This window comes from Rattus rattus, chromosome 15, assembly GCF_011064425.1.
Source record: "Rattus rattus isolate New Zealand chromosome 15, Rrattus_CSIRO_v1, whole genome shotgun sequence".
In the NCBI taxonomy this organism is placed as follows: Eukaryota; Metazoa; Chordata; class Mammalia; order Rodentia; family Muridae; genus Rattus; species Rattus rattus.
This window is the reverse complement of record NC_046168.1, coordinates 71723655-71740926: the sequence shown is the minus strand read 5'-3', so window position 1 is coordinate 71740926 and position 17272 is coordinate 71723655. Positions and strand designations below refer to the sequence as shown.

At 39.5% G+C, this 17272-nt stretch overlaps 1 pseudogene; it reads left to right on the top strand.

Annotated features, from left to right (window-relative positions):
* The first annotated feature begins 6310 nt into the window (after positions 1 to 6310).
* Positions 6311 to 16747, top strand: LOC116884412 (annotated as a pseudogene).
* Positions 16748 to 17272: the final 525 nt, after the last annotated feature.

Genomic DNA, 17272 nt, shown 5'->3' with positions numbered 1-17272 from the left:
AGACAAACTCAATAATCATCAATGCTGTGTGCCAGGCAGGGATGGTGACACAGACCTACAATTTCAATATTCAGAAAGTACTCAGGGCAAGCTGAACGACAGAGGTAGCTTGAGCTAATTTCAACCTAATTACACAGCAAGACCCTGCTCAAATATGAAAGAAAGTCTGAAAACATGAGTTCAAAACCCAAGACCCACAGGATGGAAAACAGAACCTACTTCCACAAGTTGTCCTTTGGATTCAATTATGCACTGTTTCACACTTGTAGCACAGACACATGAACATACAGACACAGAGATAGATAGATAGATAGATAGATACATACATACATACATACATACATAAATACATGCATACATACATACGTAATTTTAAAAATTGGCAAAAATGACAATAAACAGGGAAATCATAGGACTGATAAGTATTCCTTTTAGAATAGAAGTTTCCCCACCAAATGCCATATAATCTCATAATAGTAAACTATTTTATTTAAACAATGTTGGAACTGTTAAATCATAATGCAAGCACTGGGCTTATTCAATGGACCAGCTGTATGTATAAGGATAATTACATGCTTCAAGGTCTTTTTTATTGATAAATACCACTGGACTGGATGGGACTGGACTAGACTGGACTGTGTGAGAAACCCTGTGTTAACTCGACATTGCAGAGAAAAAAACTACAAGATACTGTTAAATCAGGACTCATACAGGGAAGTTTAATAAAGAACTGGTTTGAGCAAATGTGGGAGGGAAGGAAAATGGTGGTGTGCTCTGGAGCTAGTGGCAGCAGTCTGCCATTAACCTGTCCTTAAAAAGAAACAAATAAGGGAACAGCTCCCAGAGAACACAGGAGAGACTAGGAAGCCTGTAAGGGAGGATTAAATATAGCTTTCCCCAGAAAGACTTTTGGACTTCCTAGTAGCCAAACCAAATGGGACAAGGGACAAGGCAGCCCTTAATGTTCCCTAGAAGTCAGCCTCCAGGAAAGGTGGTGGCAAGAGTCAAATGAAGATGACTGGTAAACAGGACGACCCACTTAATCTACATAAGAATTCTTATGCTTGCTCAATCAGAAAATTGAGCAAGTAAGTTGAGTGTCGCGTGCCCAATGTCCCGCCAGCAAGAACGACGCGCGGCAACAGGATTCTTCTGCGAACAAGCCTTTATAGTGTTACAGCTCTCTTGAACAGGGACCCCGAGCAGCAAAATCGCTCGACTTATATAGACAACAGTATGCTAATTATCTCTCAGGGATTGGTGGGGCTTGGATCACCCCACTACTTGTCCTCCAGGGATTGGCGGAGAATGAATCACCTCATTAGCATATTAACAGTCAACTGACACCTGGTGCATAAACCGCACATGTGCAGTACCGCTGTTCACCACTAGAGGGAGCCCTAGCAAGGGGACAAGCCTGCACATGCGCAGTAAGTAGTTTATATCCAGACAAGGCTGGATGTCGGCACTATCTTTGTTTCGCCGCGCCGCTCTCTACAGTTGAGTAAACAACAGAATTAAAATTAGCATCCAGCTCTGCCCACACCTGTGATCAAAACTACTCAGGATGAAGTTTGCAAGTAAATGGGTAAAAATTTTTAAAATTCTCCTGATTGAGGTAATCCAGACCCAGAAAAACAAGTATGGCATATCTTCACTTACATATCAAAATTAGCTCTTAAGTCAACTATAAACTAGCACAGAGATTGGGTATAAAGACTAGGAGGGACAAATAGCTCTCCCTATTTGTAGGGACAGATAGTTATGGATAGAAGGAGAGAGGTTGGGACAGGTTCAGGAGGGGTCAGCCAAAATTAAGGGCCATTTTGAAGGTTAGCATGGAAACAAAAAAACAGAAGAAGCATCCTAAAATATATACATACATAAAGACAATCTATTTAAAAAAAATCACCAAATAATGGAGGAGACAGGTTCATCTAAATACCTCTTGTCACCAAATGAAGCTTCTAGTACTAGGAATAGATTCCATCTAAATGAGTCCTTGGTCAAAGTGATCCCATGGGAACTACTATTCAAGCCATTGCCAAGATTATAGTTTTTTCTCTACAAACTGACAGCAAGGCCCTATTGGTGAAGATAACACGGCTACAGCTCATTGATTATGAAGAAGTCAAGCTGGTACCTACATACAAGGCTCATCTCAGTGCTAGTGTCTTTGGTACAGGAAGTTACTCTGCATGCTACCAAAGGAGAAATATAAACACAGTCTAGCAACAATTCCTTTGATCTGCAACGGTATTTTGCCTACATGATATGCTAGTTAAATGGTGGCTCTAACGTCATTGGAGTAAAACAGTATCTGGTTTAACCTAAGACCCACTTCATGAGAAGGAGCATATACCCAACACTGTTTAGGTGACCAAGACTAGGGGACCAAAGATGTAGGGGAAAACCAAATACTACTGTTCTAGTAAAATAACACAGCAATAAAATGACTTCTAAAAGCATTCTGCTATGTTCCTAGGTCAATGCCTTGCTCAGCCATCATCCAAGAAGTTGCCCCATCCAGCTGATGGGAACAACTACAGAGACCCAGAGGCAGACAATAGGTCGAGAGTGAGAGTTGAATACTCAGCCATAGAAGAAATGTCTCTTAAATCCTTTCCCTCAGGACTCAGGGAGCCCTGAGAAATAAGAGGAAAAAAAATAGTGTAAGGGGTAGAGAGGATGGAGGAAAGAAAACAAGCACTCTAAATTAACAGGATCAATGAATTTATGAACATATAGAGACTGAGATAACATGCACAGGACCTGCACAGTTCTGCACTGGATGGGATCTAGAGCTGAAAGGAGAAGTGTAAACATACCCTCAAACTTATCCCAGAATATACTCCCATTGATAACTATTAAATAAAAGTTTAGTTTTTCCACAATAAATAACTTCATATGAGCAAAACCACCTCCACCATTAACACCATCACCACCATCACTACCACCACCACCCATCACCATCACCACTACCACCATCATCTATCACCACCACTACCTCCATCACCATCCCCACCACCATCACCATCACTACCATCACCATCATCACTGCCACCACCACCACCATCACCATCACTACCATCACCATCATCACTGCCACCACCACCACCATCAGCAGCAGCAACAACAAAATAACAGAATAAACAATCATTGGTCATTGACATATCTTAATATCAATGGTCTCAATTCTCCAATAAAAAGATACAGGCTAACAAAATGGATGTGAAAACAAGATCCATCCTTCAGTACATCCAAAAACCATACTACAACATCAGAGATGGACATTACCTCAGAGTAAAGAGTTGGAAAAAGGTATACCAAGCAAATGGTCCTAAGAAGCAAACAAAATATTTTAGAGAAGATAGTCTTTGTACCAAAACCAGTCAAAAGAGATAGGAAAGAATACTACATACTCATAAAAGTAAAAATCTACCAAGATGATATTTCAGTTTTTAAAATCTATGTCCTAAACACAAGTGTACCCAAGTTTATAAAAGAAATTCTACTATAGCTTAATTACATATTCACATTCACACACTGGTAGTGGAAAACTTCAATACCTCACTCACACCAACGGACAGGTCATCTAGACAAAAACTAAACAGAGAAACACTGGAGCTAATAGACCTTAGAAAGCAAAAAATCCAACAGATGTTTAAAGAACGTTTCACCAAAACACAAAGGAATATATATTCTTCTCTGCATCTCATGAAACATTCCCTAAAATTGACCACATACTCAGACACAAAGCAAGTCTCAAGAAAACTGAAATAACTCCCTGAATCCTATCAGACCACTACATATTAAAGCTAGATATCAACAACAACAGAAAACTTACAAATTCACGGAAACTGAACAACTCTCTCTTAAATGAAAAATGGGTCAAAAAGAAAAAGAAAGACATAAAGACTCTAGAATTCACTGAAATGAATACCCAGCATAACCAAACTAATGGGACACAATAAAAGTGATCCTACAAGGAAAGTCCACAGCACTAAGTGCCTACACTAAAAAAATTGGAGGGATCTCATACTAGCAACTTAACGGCACACATGAATACTCTAGAAAAAAAAAAAGAAGTAAGCACACCCAAGGGGAATAGATGGCAAGAAATAATCAAACTAAGGGCTGAGATCAATAAAATAAAAATAAAGAACAAAACAAACATGAGCTGGTTCTTTTAGAAAACCAACAAGATAGAAAAACTCTTCTCCAAACTAACTAAATGATGGGGAACTAAAGAGGACACTGAGGAAATCCAAAGAACCATGGGAACATACTTATAAACCCTGTACTCCACCAAATTAGAAAATCTAAAAGAAATTGACAATTTTCTTGATGGGTACCACTTACTGTAGTTAAATCAAGATTAGATAAACAATTTAAATAGACCTGTAACCCCTAGTGAAATAGAAGCAGTCATTAAAAGTCCAGGGCCAGATGGTTATAACACAGAATTCTACCAGACTTTCAGAGAAGACTTTCAAAGAACACCAAAACACCTCAAATTATTTCACAAAATAGAAACAGAAGGAACATTGCCAAATTTATTTTATAAGAACACAGTCACACTGGTGAACCACATGAATACTCAAAAAAGAAAATTACAGACCTATGTCCCTCGTGAACATTGATATCAAAATACTCACAGACCAGTTCCAAGAATACATCAAAAAGATCATCCACCATGATGAAGTAGGCTTCATCAAGAGATGCAGGTCTGGTTCAACATATGAAGATGAGTCAATGCAATATTCCATATAAACAGATGGTAAGAAAAACATCGCATGGTCATCTCATTAGATGCAGAAAAGGACTTTAGCAAAACCCAACACTCCTTCCTGATTAAAAGTCCTGGAGAAATTAGGGATACAAGGGACATACCTAAACATAATAAAGGCAATTTACAGCAAACATATAGCCAACATCAATTTAAATGGAGAGAAATTCTGAGCAATTCCACTAAAATGAGAAACAAGACAGGTTTTTCACTCTATAATAGCTTGTTTGAAGTTCTAGCTTGAGCAATAAGACAAGGGGATCAATGGGATACAAATTGGAAAGGAAGAAGTAAATGTATTGTGATTTGCAAATGACATGATAATATTTGTAAGTGACCCTAAAAATTCAACCTTGGAACTACTACATCACCTTCTGTGAAGAGGATGGATACAAGATTAATGAAAAAAAATCCTCAGTCCTCCTACATAGAAATGGCAGACTGAAAAAGAAATCAGGGAAACAATACCCTTCGAAATAGTCCCAAATAATATAAAATATTTTGAGATAACCCTAATCAATCAAGTAAAAATCTTGAATGATAAAAACTGCAAGTCTTTGACGAACAAATTGAAGAAGATATCATAAAGTGGAAAGATTTCCTATGCTCATGAATAGGTAGGATTAGCATAGTCCAGCCGGCCATCCTACTGAAAGCAATCTACAGATACAGTACAATTCCCATCAAAATCCCAACCCAATTCTTTACAGACATTGAAAGTACAATCCCAACTTCATATGGAAACCAAAAAGAAAAAAGAAAAACAACCCAGAATTTCTGAAATAATTTTGAACAATAAAAGAACTACAAGAGGAATCACCATCCATGATTTCATTTTGTTCTATAGTAATAAAATACTTCATGGTATTGGTACAAAAATAGACACATGGATTAATAGAATTTAATTGAAGAACAAGTCATAGACCCACATGTCTATGAGCACCTGATTTTTTTTATAAAGAAGCCAGAAGTACACACTAGAAAAAAGACATCATTTCAACATCGTTTTCAACAAATGGTGCTGGTCAAACTGGATGCCTACATGCAGAAGAATGCAAATATATCCATATTTAGCATCCTGCACAAAACTCAAGTCCAGGAGGATCAAAGGACTCAAGAGATGCACTGAACTGACAAAGAGAGCACGAGGAATAATCGTGAGTGCATTGGCACAAGAAATGACCTTCAGTGGCGCAGGCACTAAGAACAACGACGAATAAATGGGACCTCAGGAAACTGAAAACCTTCTGTCAGGCAAAAGACATCCTCAATGGGACAAAGCAGCAGGCTACAGAATGGGCCTAGTCCACAATTGATAGAGGACTAATATCCAAAATATACAAAGAACTCAAGAAACTAGTTAGCAACAAAAATAACTAATTTTAATAGTGGGGTACAGATCTAAGCAGAGAGTTGCCAACAGAAGAATCCCAAATGGCTGAAAAAATACTTAAAACAATATTCAATATCATCAGCTAGCCACCAGGTAGATTCAAACCAAAACATGTTACACCTGTCAGAATGGCTAAGATCAGCAACACCAGCGATAGCTCATACCGGTGAGGATGTAGAGCAAGGGAAATACGTCTCCACTGCTGCTTGGAGTGCAAGCTTGTACAGCCACTATGAAAATCAATATGGTGATTGCTCCAAAAATTGGGAATCAGTCCACTTCAAAACCCAGCAATACCACTCTTGAGCATGTACACGAAGAATGCTCTACCGTACCACAAAGACACTTGGTCAACCATGTTCACTGTAGCTTTAATCACAATGGCCAGAAAGTGGTAGCAATCTAGATGTCCCTCTCCAGAAGAATGGATAAAGAAGATGCTCTGTGTTTACACAATGGGGTACTATTCAGCTATTTTTAAAACGACGTCATGAAATTTGCAGGCAAATGGATAGAACTAGAGAAAAATCATACCGAGGGAAGTAATCCAGACCCAGAAAGATGGATATGGTCTATATTCACCCATGAGTGGATATTAAACATTAAGTAAATGATAGCTACACTATAATCTGTAGAGCGGAGAGGTTAGGGAAAGAGGAGGAGTGTAGGCAGGACACATGGATCTCCATGGAAAGGGGGAAAAGAATAGATTTTGTGAGTGGACGAGGGAGGATGGGGATGAAAGCAAGGTGGGGAATCAGGTTAGGGAGAGGTTTCAATGGAGGGAGAAAGCATGGGTGAGATGATTCAAATTAGAGAACATTTGGGGAATGGTGTGGGAATCTATTGCAGTGGAAACTTCCTGCAGTCTATGAGGGATATGGAGTCTGAACTGACCATCTCTTGTACCATGCAAGGTTCCCAATGGCAGGAAAGGATGTTCCCAAGGGGACATCCTGTGGAGATCCCCAGACTGCCCAAGCTTATGCTAGGAAAAAGGATTTCTCTCAGCAAACTGACGTGGGCCTCCATTGCCAAGGGCGACATTCACATAGCTCTTTCAATGTGGAGAGGTTAAGAGGGTACCTGCAGGGAGCCTTCACCCCTACGTTCTAGCCAGTTTGGTGTGGGAAGGTACTGTACAGGCTACTGAAAGAAACGGGGATACTAATCCAGTCACAAAATCTTTGACCTACAATCTTTCCTTCCTGAAAGATATGCTATGGCAATCGTTGACACAGAACTTGTGGGGTAGAGAGCCGGTGTCTGATCTGACTTAAGCCTACAGCATGAGAGGGAGCCCATACCTGACACTGCTTGGGTGACGAAGAACAATAGACGAGGGAGCCCAGAGACCTGGGGAAAACCAAACATGACTCGTCTGAAACAAACAAAAACTCATAAAATGATTCCGAATGATATTCTTCTATTCTCATAGACAAGCGCCTTATCCAGTCATCACCACAGAGGCTTCTTCCTGCCGCAGATAGAAACAGATGCAAAGACCCACAACCAGACGTTCCATGGAGAATCTAATTTGGAAGTCTCTATCCAACCCCTCCTTTCAGAGCTCAAAGAATCCTATGGAAGAGAAGGTAGGAAGATTGTAGGAGTCTGAGCTCATGGATGACTCCTGGAGAATAGGGCCCTGAGTCAACTAAGCAAGATACACACGAGATTAAAGCAGCAAGCACTGGGCCTATGTGGACCTACACCAGGTCTCTGCATATCTATTACAGCCATCAGCTTAGTGTTTTTATGGGACGCCTGAATGTGAGAATAAGTGGATCTTCTGACTCATGTGCCTGCTCTCGGGACTCTCTTCCTCCTGTTGAGTTTGCTGAGCCACATCTGACTTTGATATGGTAGTTTTTGCTTCATCATATTATATTTTAATTTGCTAATTTTGGCATCTGCCTCTTAGAAGTCTGCCCTGTTCTGATTAAACAGAAAGGAAGTAGATCCAGAGGAGAGGAGAGGTGGTGGAAGAACTGGGAGGAGTGGGGGAGGGGAAACTATATTCGGGATATATTTATTAGAAAAATAATCTATTTTCAAATAAGAAGAAAAAAAAGAAATTGTAGTTTCCTCTAAGGGAGTCTCCCTGGAGAGCCAAGCAACTCTCGAGGATAGGCTGGGTGCCCAACAGTACATGGACGGCTGTTGTTGTAAAAATATAAAAAATAAAAAGGTAAGGTTGCCTTTTACCTCACTAGGTCTGACACCTCAGTGCCCCAAGATATCTGCTAGCTATCTTGGCAGAAACACATCCCAACTCCTCTGTAGCCCAGTGTCTCCTGCCGCCTCACACTTTCCTACACTCAAACCGTCACATAAAAGAACACACAACACAATAATCTTAGATCCAATTGATAAGATATGATTGCCCACTTAAACATACAAAGCCTGGTACCACCTATCCCTTAGGAACATTGATAACAACCTGTAAATACACATAGCGAGATCTTTACGTCAGCCTCCATTGTCCTGTCACAGCTTCTCCCCTTCTCTCCTGTCTCTCTTCCTTTTCATTCCAGTCTCCTCTTCTTCCTTCAAACTTCTCTCCCGCCCATCCTTCCTTCTCGTCCAATGACAGGCCTCCTTCTATCTTGTGCCTGCCTCACCTGTGACATCAGGGACATCTTCGGAGGTTCCTTGTCCTCCCACAACATCAGGTAAGGCCTTTGGGCAGTTTTGTTTCGTTTTTATATTTTTTGTCTTTCTTTAGCCTACAGATCGTTTGCTTATATAATTAGTTTCTAGCTTAGTGTTTCTATGGGATTCCTGAGTGTGTGAGTGAGTGAGTTTCTGTATCTATATGGTTTCTTGTGCCCTTTCTTGGGCTCTTTCCTTTCTGTTTCGTTTATCCTATTCCAATGTGATTAGGGTTTGCTTTATCTTATTTTATTTTATTATTACTCCTTAGAAGGCTGTTGTTTTCCAATAAGAGTCAGAAAGGGAATGGGTTTGGGTGGGTGAGGAGGTGGGAAGGAACTTGGAGAATTGAGGGAAGGAAAACCATAATCAAGGTATATGCTATGAGGAAAAAAATATTTTCAATAAATGAAAACAAACTATTTGTGTACTATGGATGTGTTACCAGCAAGCGTCTTTTAAAATATTCCTGTTTCAAAATCTGAGTGTGATGGCACATGCCTTTAATCCCAACACTCGGGAGGTAGCAGCAGGTGGGTCCCTGTGAATTTGAAGCCAACCTGGTGTGCATAGTGAGTTCCAGGACAGCCAAGGCTACAGTGTCTCTAAAACAACAAAACAAAACATTTCTATTTCACTGTAACAGTTCACTGACATAATGGCTGATAAAATGTTTGCCAGAAAACAGAAAACTAGCAGTGTTTGTAAACAAGCTGTTTGTAAATTTGTTTTAATTTTCAATTTAAAAAAAATTCTCGAGTCTGATAAGAATTTCACAGATGAGCCAGAAAGAGAGAGAGAGAGAGAGAGAGAGAGAGAGAGAGAGAGAGAGAGAGAGAGAGAGAAACAGAGGGGAAAATTCAGTTTTTTTTAATTCTTTGACAACCATTTCTTATCACACGGGCTCCCCCATCTGGCAATGTTAGGTAATGCAGATAACGTTTTGTTTTTCTTTTGGTAAGGGCTTTAAGCACTCGAGGCACTGAAGTTGTATGTGCTAGGTATCATAACACATATCATAACAAGCTAGAGAAAAGGTGACGTGGCCAGACCAAGGTGACCCATGCATCATGGCTGGCACAAAAATCCTTCGTCTAGATTATTAAAGCCAGCAGTGAGGCCAAATCCTCACTGTGTCATAATGCAGCATTCATATATCTGTTTAGTTGGATGTCTGTTTCATGAAGAAAAAAAAATCACAGTGAAAAACACAGTGTACACCTGAGTAACACTGCAAGGACAAACCAAAAGTGTCTCAAAGCACACAGAGCTAGAGACAGGATGCACATTTCTGCACCCATGAAAGAAAAACATAATGAAAACGGATCAAAAGGTTAACACAAAACTTAAGGTCTTCATAGCTACAAGAATATACAAAAGGAAAAATTAGAACATGAGGTTTGGGATACAATTCTTAAGGGGTATTCATCTGCAGCATATATTTTTGTTGCTTTCATCAATTCCTTACAAACAAACACAAACTTGCAAACACTGAACTGCATTATATCAAAAGCTTGGATTTGCACTGTTGGCTAACATGCCACTCAGACTAACTCGAAAAGGCATTCGTCAGGTGCTTACCTTTCATAATGCTTAAAGGTATCCTAGACACCAAGGAGTAGGTTTTGGTTTTTAGTTAACAAATCTAGGAGGTAGGATTGAAGTCCTAACATTGATTGAGTCATGACTTCTGATTTTATTGACATGAACAGCAAGAGCTTCTCCTGGCAAATGACCAAGAATCCCAGCCACCCTAGTGAGGTCTCACACTCATTTGAGAAGAAACCATCACTCAGATTCCCATCCTATTTGAACCCTCCATGACTCCACTCTGCTCACCATCTACCTCCAACTGGAAGAGAAATTATGTAAAAAATAGCCACAAAGCACAATCCATACATGGAAGTGTAAGATAGAAATATGTTGGTTTGGGTCACCATATTTTGAAGTAGTGTACTGTGCAGTAGCATGTAGCTGAAGTATTTTATAGATAGATAGATAGATACATACATACATACATACATACATATGTAGATACATAGATAGATACGTAGATAGATACATAGATACATACATAGATACATACATAGATAGATAGATAGAGATGAGATAGAGATATATATGTGTGAGTTTATGTATATATATGTTTATGTTTATGCATGTACACGTATACATCTATATTTTTAAGTACATGGGGAACACAGCCTTCAACTGCATCAAATTATCCTTTACCAAAAATCATAGAAAGTTCAGGATGGCAGAAGGGATTCAGAAAGATTTGCAGAAAACATGACATTTCTCCATGCGAAGGTTAGAAAATTTGAAAGCTAGTCACTTGCCCAGTAAACAGATTCCATGAATGCCCTCTGCTCCGGATCCCGACACCCCAGCAGCTGGCCTTCTCTGCAGGGCATCAAAATGAATTTGGCGGGACAAAACCTCAGTAAGCTCACATCTCTTAGTCCGGACGATAAAGTTAATTGAAGGTACTACAATGACAGGATTACAAGGAACCATCGGATCTCCAACTGAAAACTGTTATGTCTTTAAGGGTTGGCATCGTCAAACATGCTGTAAAAAGCAAACAATGAAAGTGCCTGCTGCACAGAAGACAAAGCTTAGGATATTCCTATCCATGTGACAAGCCAGTCCTCCTACTCACACTTGGGCTCCAAGAGAGGCAGAGACAGGAGACCTGCTGACTGCCAACCTGGCTAAGACTATGCAAGTCCCAGGTTCAGGAAGAGAAGCTGTATCGATCTAACAGGTCAAAACCAATAGAAGTGGACACCTGACACCTTCCTTAGCACATAAACTCACAGACACACATACATAAATAACATATATATACATATATATATATATTTCACTCTGTTATGTGTATATGTGGGGCAGGTAGCATGCACATGAGTGCGGTATCCACAGAGACATGATCTGCAGCTGGAGTTATTAGCCAATTTAGTGTGGGTGCTGGGAACCAAACTCTGTTTAACCACAAGCCATCTTTCCAGCCCCACAAAAATCATTTTTAAGAGATACCAGGAACTACTGTATGAATTCACATTTCCAAAATAGGAGTTGTTAAATCAATCTAGCCAATGACTCAATCACCAGCTACTGAATTGCCCAACACCACTGAGCCTGGTGATTTGCCATTGGGTCTGCTGTATTTAACGGTAAAAAGAGAGGTCATTAAGTATATGGAAACTTCGAGTCATCTCAAAAACTATAGCTACTCAGCAAAATATGACTTAGAATATTACCAATCTTCAGTCCTAAGGAAGCCACTTGGTAAAATCTGACGATTTTATTTCTCACTGTTCCCTTTGTGGTTTAGTGCTTTGATTTGAGGAGTGGGAAGGGTAGCTGTAGAAGGTCCTTCAAGAATAATGTCACATTGCTATTTAAGCAACTGCGAGCCCTTAATGACACACGGAAAATTGAATAGAAGGAGCCAATTATTTCTAAAATTGGAGGGTTGTCAGCAAGATAAGTACTTAGTGCTTAGCATCTCCACTCTGCGGTACCTCCTCTCCTGAGTACTTGGTTTTAGAAAGGCTTGCAGAATAAATAATTGGGGTTTCTTGACCATGGTGAGGTTCTCTGTGTATGCAACCATTAATTTGTAGAATTATAGGGATGCGTGTGGTTTGTTATACTTAGTGGATTATTATTTGCCTTGTAGGTTAACATGAGTTTTTTTGAAGAATTAACTATGCATTTCCAAATGGTGTTAGACTTAACTGGGAAAGTGACTCCATTGCAGTCAGTCACGCTGCATGTCCCAAAAATAGCGTCATGTTGAATCGTTTCATTATCTGCTGACCTGTTAGAAGTGACAATATGCCAAGAACTAAAAAAAAATCCACATCAGTAAATTTAAGACATGTCTGGTTCTCTTTTCAACTGTGAGCCTAAGATGTGAAACCATCTGATCATAATTGGTTCCCATAAGTGGTTTCAGAATCTGCCATAGAAGTGACCATTAAAACATCTGGGAAACAATACCGAGCAATCCAATTAGTTCCATTACTCGCATTCTACTTGGTGTTACTTTATTTTGTCATTCGTTTATTTATTGTTGGGTTTCTGGTATGGAATCTAAGAACCCAAATATCTTGGCAAGTCCCATGCCATTGACGCTCATCTCCAGCCCCCTTTTTGCGTTATTTTTTTTTCTCTCATTAGGTTTTCTAAGCTGGCTATGAACTTGAGTTCCTCCTGCTTAGTCCCTGAGAGTTCTCAGGGGTCCAGGTTAGTAGACAATGTTGTGCTTCCTATGGGGTTACCATCCCCTTCAGCTCCTTCAATCCTTCCCCTAACTCTTCCATGTGGGTCACTGACCTCAGTCCAATGGTTGGAATAAACGACGTTTTGATGAGTTATACATTGTAGAATGGCTTAATCCAAGTATAAACAGGGTTTTTACGTGGTTATTTAAGTAGCTATTTTAAAACCCTCAATTTCTGAGTAAATCAAATATTTAAGTATTAAGAAATGAAATTTAAAGATGCTTAGAAAATAACATGGAGGAGTCTTCTAAATTTACTTTAACATAAGAGCAAGGTCTTTCTAAAGCAATACCCAAAGACAGAAAGAAATAGTGTTAGGCTTTACTATGTAAACATTGAGTTTTTAGTGATCAAAGAAAACCCTTAGGACTACCATCATCTTACTCCCAGATCTAGCCCCAGACACAAAGCTCCTGCACCAGCCTTCCCTGGAGAACCACCCAGAACCACACTAGATAGTGCCATCTCCAAACTCCTAGGCCTATTTCAAGATGCACAGATCTTAAACCAGTATTTCCTATTGAGCTCTACAGAACCTCACCCACCAACACCATCTCCACACTCCCAAGCTTAGCTCAGCAACACAGCTTCTGCACTGGCTTCCCTTGGTGTTTTGGTTACTTTTCTATTCCTATGACAAAACACCATGATAGAGGCAACTTATAAGAGAAAGCATTTAATTTTGGGGCTCACAGTTCCAGAGGATTAGACTCCATGACCGTCATCAAAAATAGTATGACAGCATGAAGACAGACATTGTGCTGGAGCAGTAGCTAGCACTTGATCCATAAGCATAGAGAGATAACTAACTGGGAATGGTGTGGACTTTTGATACCTCAAAGCTGATTCCCAGTGACACACTGCCTCTAAGGCCACACCTCCTAATCCTTCCCAAACAATTCCACCAACTAGGGACCAAGCATATGAGCCTATTGGGGTCATTTTCATTCACACATGTGAATCTCAATCACCACGTGGTGGTTGCGCCCAGAGCCAGCCCTGCCCATACCACCACCTCTACACTCCCAGGTCTATCTCGACTAGAACACTAACTTTGCCTGGTCTGCTCATGAAGCTCCAAGTTATACTGCTATTTCCACATTCACAAAGCTCCTGCCTGGCCTGGGGCATGCTACAATCTCACATTAAATATGTAACCAAGGAGAGTGGTCTACATGGCTAGGACACATCACAAAAACACAATCAATAGGAAAGGTACAACAAAATGTCCTCTCGAGACCCAGTAGTCCTATACAAGTGCTGTGTAATGAGAATTACCTAGGTTAAAAGAAAATCTAAACTTTATCATAAAATCCAAAGAATTTAATAAAAGCTTGAAAAAATGCCTCAATGAACTTATAATAAATTCCTAAGTGATGTCCAAGAAAATAGAAATGTATGACTGAATGAAATGATAAAAAAAAAATTCAGGATTTGAAAACTGAATTCGGTGATAAAATAGAAGTATTGGAGAAAAGTCAAGCTGAAAATTTAAAACTCAGTAATTCAATTAGACAATTCAGAAAAAAGCCTCACAAATTAAAACTAGTAGAAGACAGAATATCAGTACATTAAGCTAAAATAGAAGAATGGACCACTCAAAAATATGAAAAGAATCTGAATGCATAAAAGGAATATGCAAAAAACTATGGGATACCATGAAAAATAAAATTCAAATATGTATGTGGATGAAGAGAATATCAGGTCAATAGTCTAGACTAGAGCTCCAACAAAATTATAGATAAAAAGTTATTCAAATTAAAAAAAGACAACATACCCATAGAGATGCAAGGACTACAGAGAACAAGAAACAGATGAGACAAGAAAAGAAATGCCCCACAAATTTAATAAGGACAAGAAAATATTTTCAACAAAATCTGAGAAGAAAACTTTCCCAACCTAAAGCAATGGATGCACATAAACATATCAGAAGTTTACTGAAGATCAATTAGACTGGACCAGAAAAGAAAATCCTCCTTACACATAATAATCGAAACACAAAACCTACAGAACAAAGAAAGAATATTAAAAGCTGCAAGGGGCAAAAAACCAAGTACAAAGGCAGACCTATAAGAATTACACCCAACTTCTCAACAGAGACTCTGAAAGCTAAAAGGTCCTGGACAGAAATCTTGAAACCTCTAAAATAAAACACAGAAGTCAACCTAGACTACTATACCCAGCAAAATTCTCAATCAGCATAGATGGCAGAAACAAGATATTTAAAGAGTAATCCAAATTTAAACAATATCTATCCACAAATCTATCCCTTGGTACTTTAGAAAATGCGAAAAGAAAAACTCCAAGCCAAGGAGGATAATGACATTAAAGAAATAAGTAATTCCATACCAGCAAAAAGCAAAGGAAGTACACACATATACACACACACACACACACACACACACACACACACACACACTGCCAACATCAAAATAACATGAACTAAAAATTACTGATCATTTATATCTCTCAATATCAATGGATTCAATTCTCCAGTAAAAGACAATGGAAAGAAAGAAAACTTAAAGAAAAGAAAAGAAAGAAAGAAAGAAAGAAAGAAAGAAAGAAAGAAAGAAAAACTTTCTAGAAAGAGAGATTCAAAGAAAAGAAAGCCTTTCCAGAAAGAAAGAATTCTCCTGTACAGGAGGAAGAAAGAAAGAGAAAGGCATGATCCAGAAAGACTTCCAGAAAAGAAAGAAAGAGAGAGGGGACACTTGGAGGAGGAAGGAAAGATCTGAAAAGAAAGAAAGAAGAAAAGAGCCTGTCAGGAGAGAGGGGACATTGGAAGGAAGGAAGGTCCCATCAGAGAGAGAGAGAGAGAGAGAGAGAGAGAGAGAAAGAAAAGAAAAGAAAGAAAGGAAAGAAAGAAAGATTTTCTTCTCAAAGAAAGAAATTTAGGAACCTTTCTTTTGCATTGAAAATGAAGTCTTTCTTTTCTTTTCTTCTCTCCTTCCAGCCCCCAAACGAATCCTTATATCCTCCTGAAACCTCCTCTGTCCAGACTGGTAATCTCAGTTCATGGGTCCATGTCACATGGCCTGATCTTCATCAGCCAGCACGCAAGAGCTCTGCAATGGGCGTGGCTAGTTTCAGGTGTGTGAGGAAGTCAGGTGCTAGTCATGAGACTTAGCTGCAGTCCCGGGCGCCATCTTGGGACTGCCGCCACACCCGCTCCCCACATCCTTTGTGACTGCATAGCTCAGAATGGTTCCCTACTGGCAGGGCCTTCCGGCTGGAGGAACTCAGGCTGGTTGGTATCCACAAGAAAATGGCATCTCCGTGGACCCAAGGAGGGGAAACAAATCCACTGAGTCACAGCAGGCCAACATGCAGTACCTAAAGGAGTACCACTCCAAGTTCATACTTTTCCCAAGGAAGCCTTCTGCCCAGAAGAAGGGAGACAGTTCTGCTGAAGAACTTAAATTGGCCACCCAACTAACAGGACCTGTGATGCCCATCCGGAAATGTGTACAAAAAGGAAGAGTCATGACAGAAGAAGACAAGAACTTTAAGGCTTTTGCCAGTCTTCTCATGGCAGGTGCCAATGCCTGGTTCTTTGGCATCCGAGCAAAATGGGTGAAAGAAGCTGCAGAGCAAGACGTTGAACACAAAAAGTAATGTGCGGTTAGAGAGTTGTAATAAATTCTTCATAAAGCAAAAGAAAAAGAAAGAAGAGAAAGAGAAAGAGAGAGAAAGAAAAGAAAGAAAGAGAAAAGAGAGAGAGAAAAAAAATGAAGGCACAATATACCCAAATTTATAGGACATAATAAAGAAGTGCTAAGAGGAAAGTTCATAACACTATGTGCCTCCATAAAGAAAGAAATTTCTCATACCAGCAATTTAAAAGTACACCCAAAAACTCTACAAGAAGAAGAAAGAAGGAGGGAGGGGAGGAAGAGGAGGAGAAGAACAAGAACAAGAAGAAACACACTGAAGAAGAGTAGAAGGCAGGAAATAGTCAAAAATCATGGCTGAAATCAAACAATTAGACACAAAGAAAACAATATAAAGAATTGATGAAACCAAGAGCTGGTTCTTTGAAAAAATCAACAAGATAGGCAAACCCTTAGCCAAAGTAACTGCAAGACAAAGAGACTATATCCAAATAAACAAAATTAGAGATGAAAAAGGGAAACATAAAAA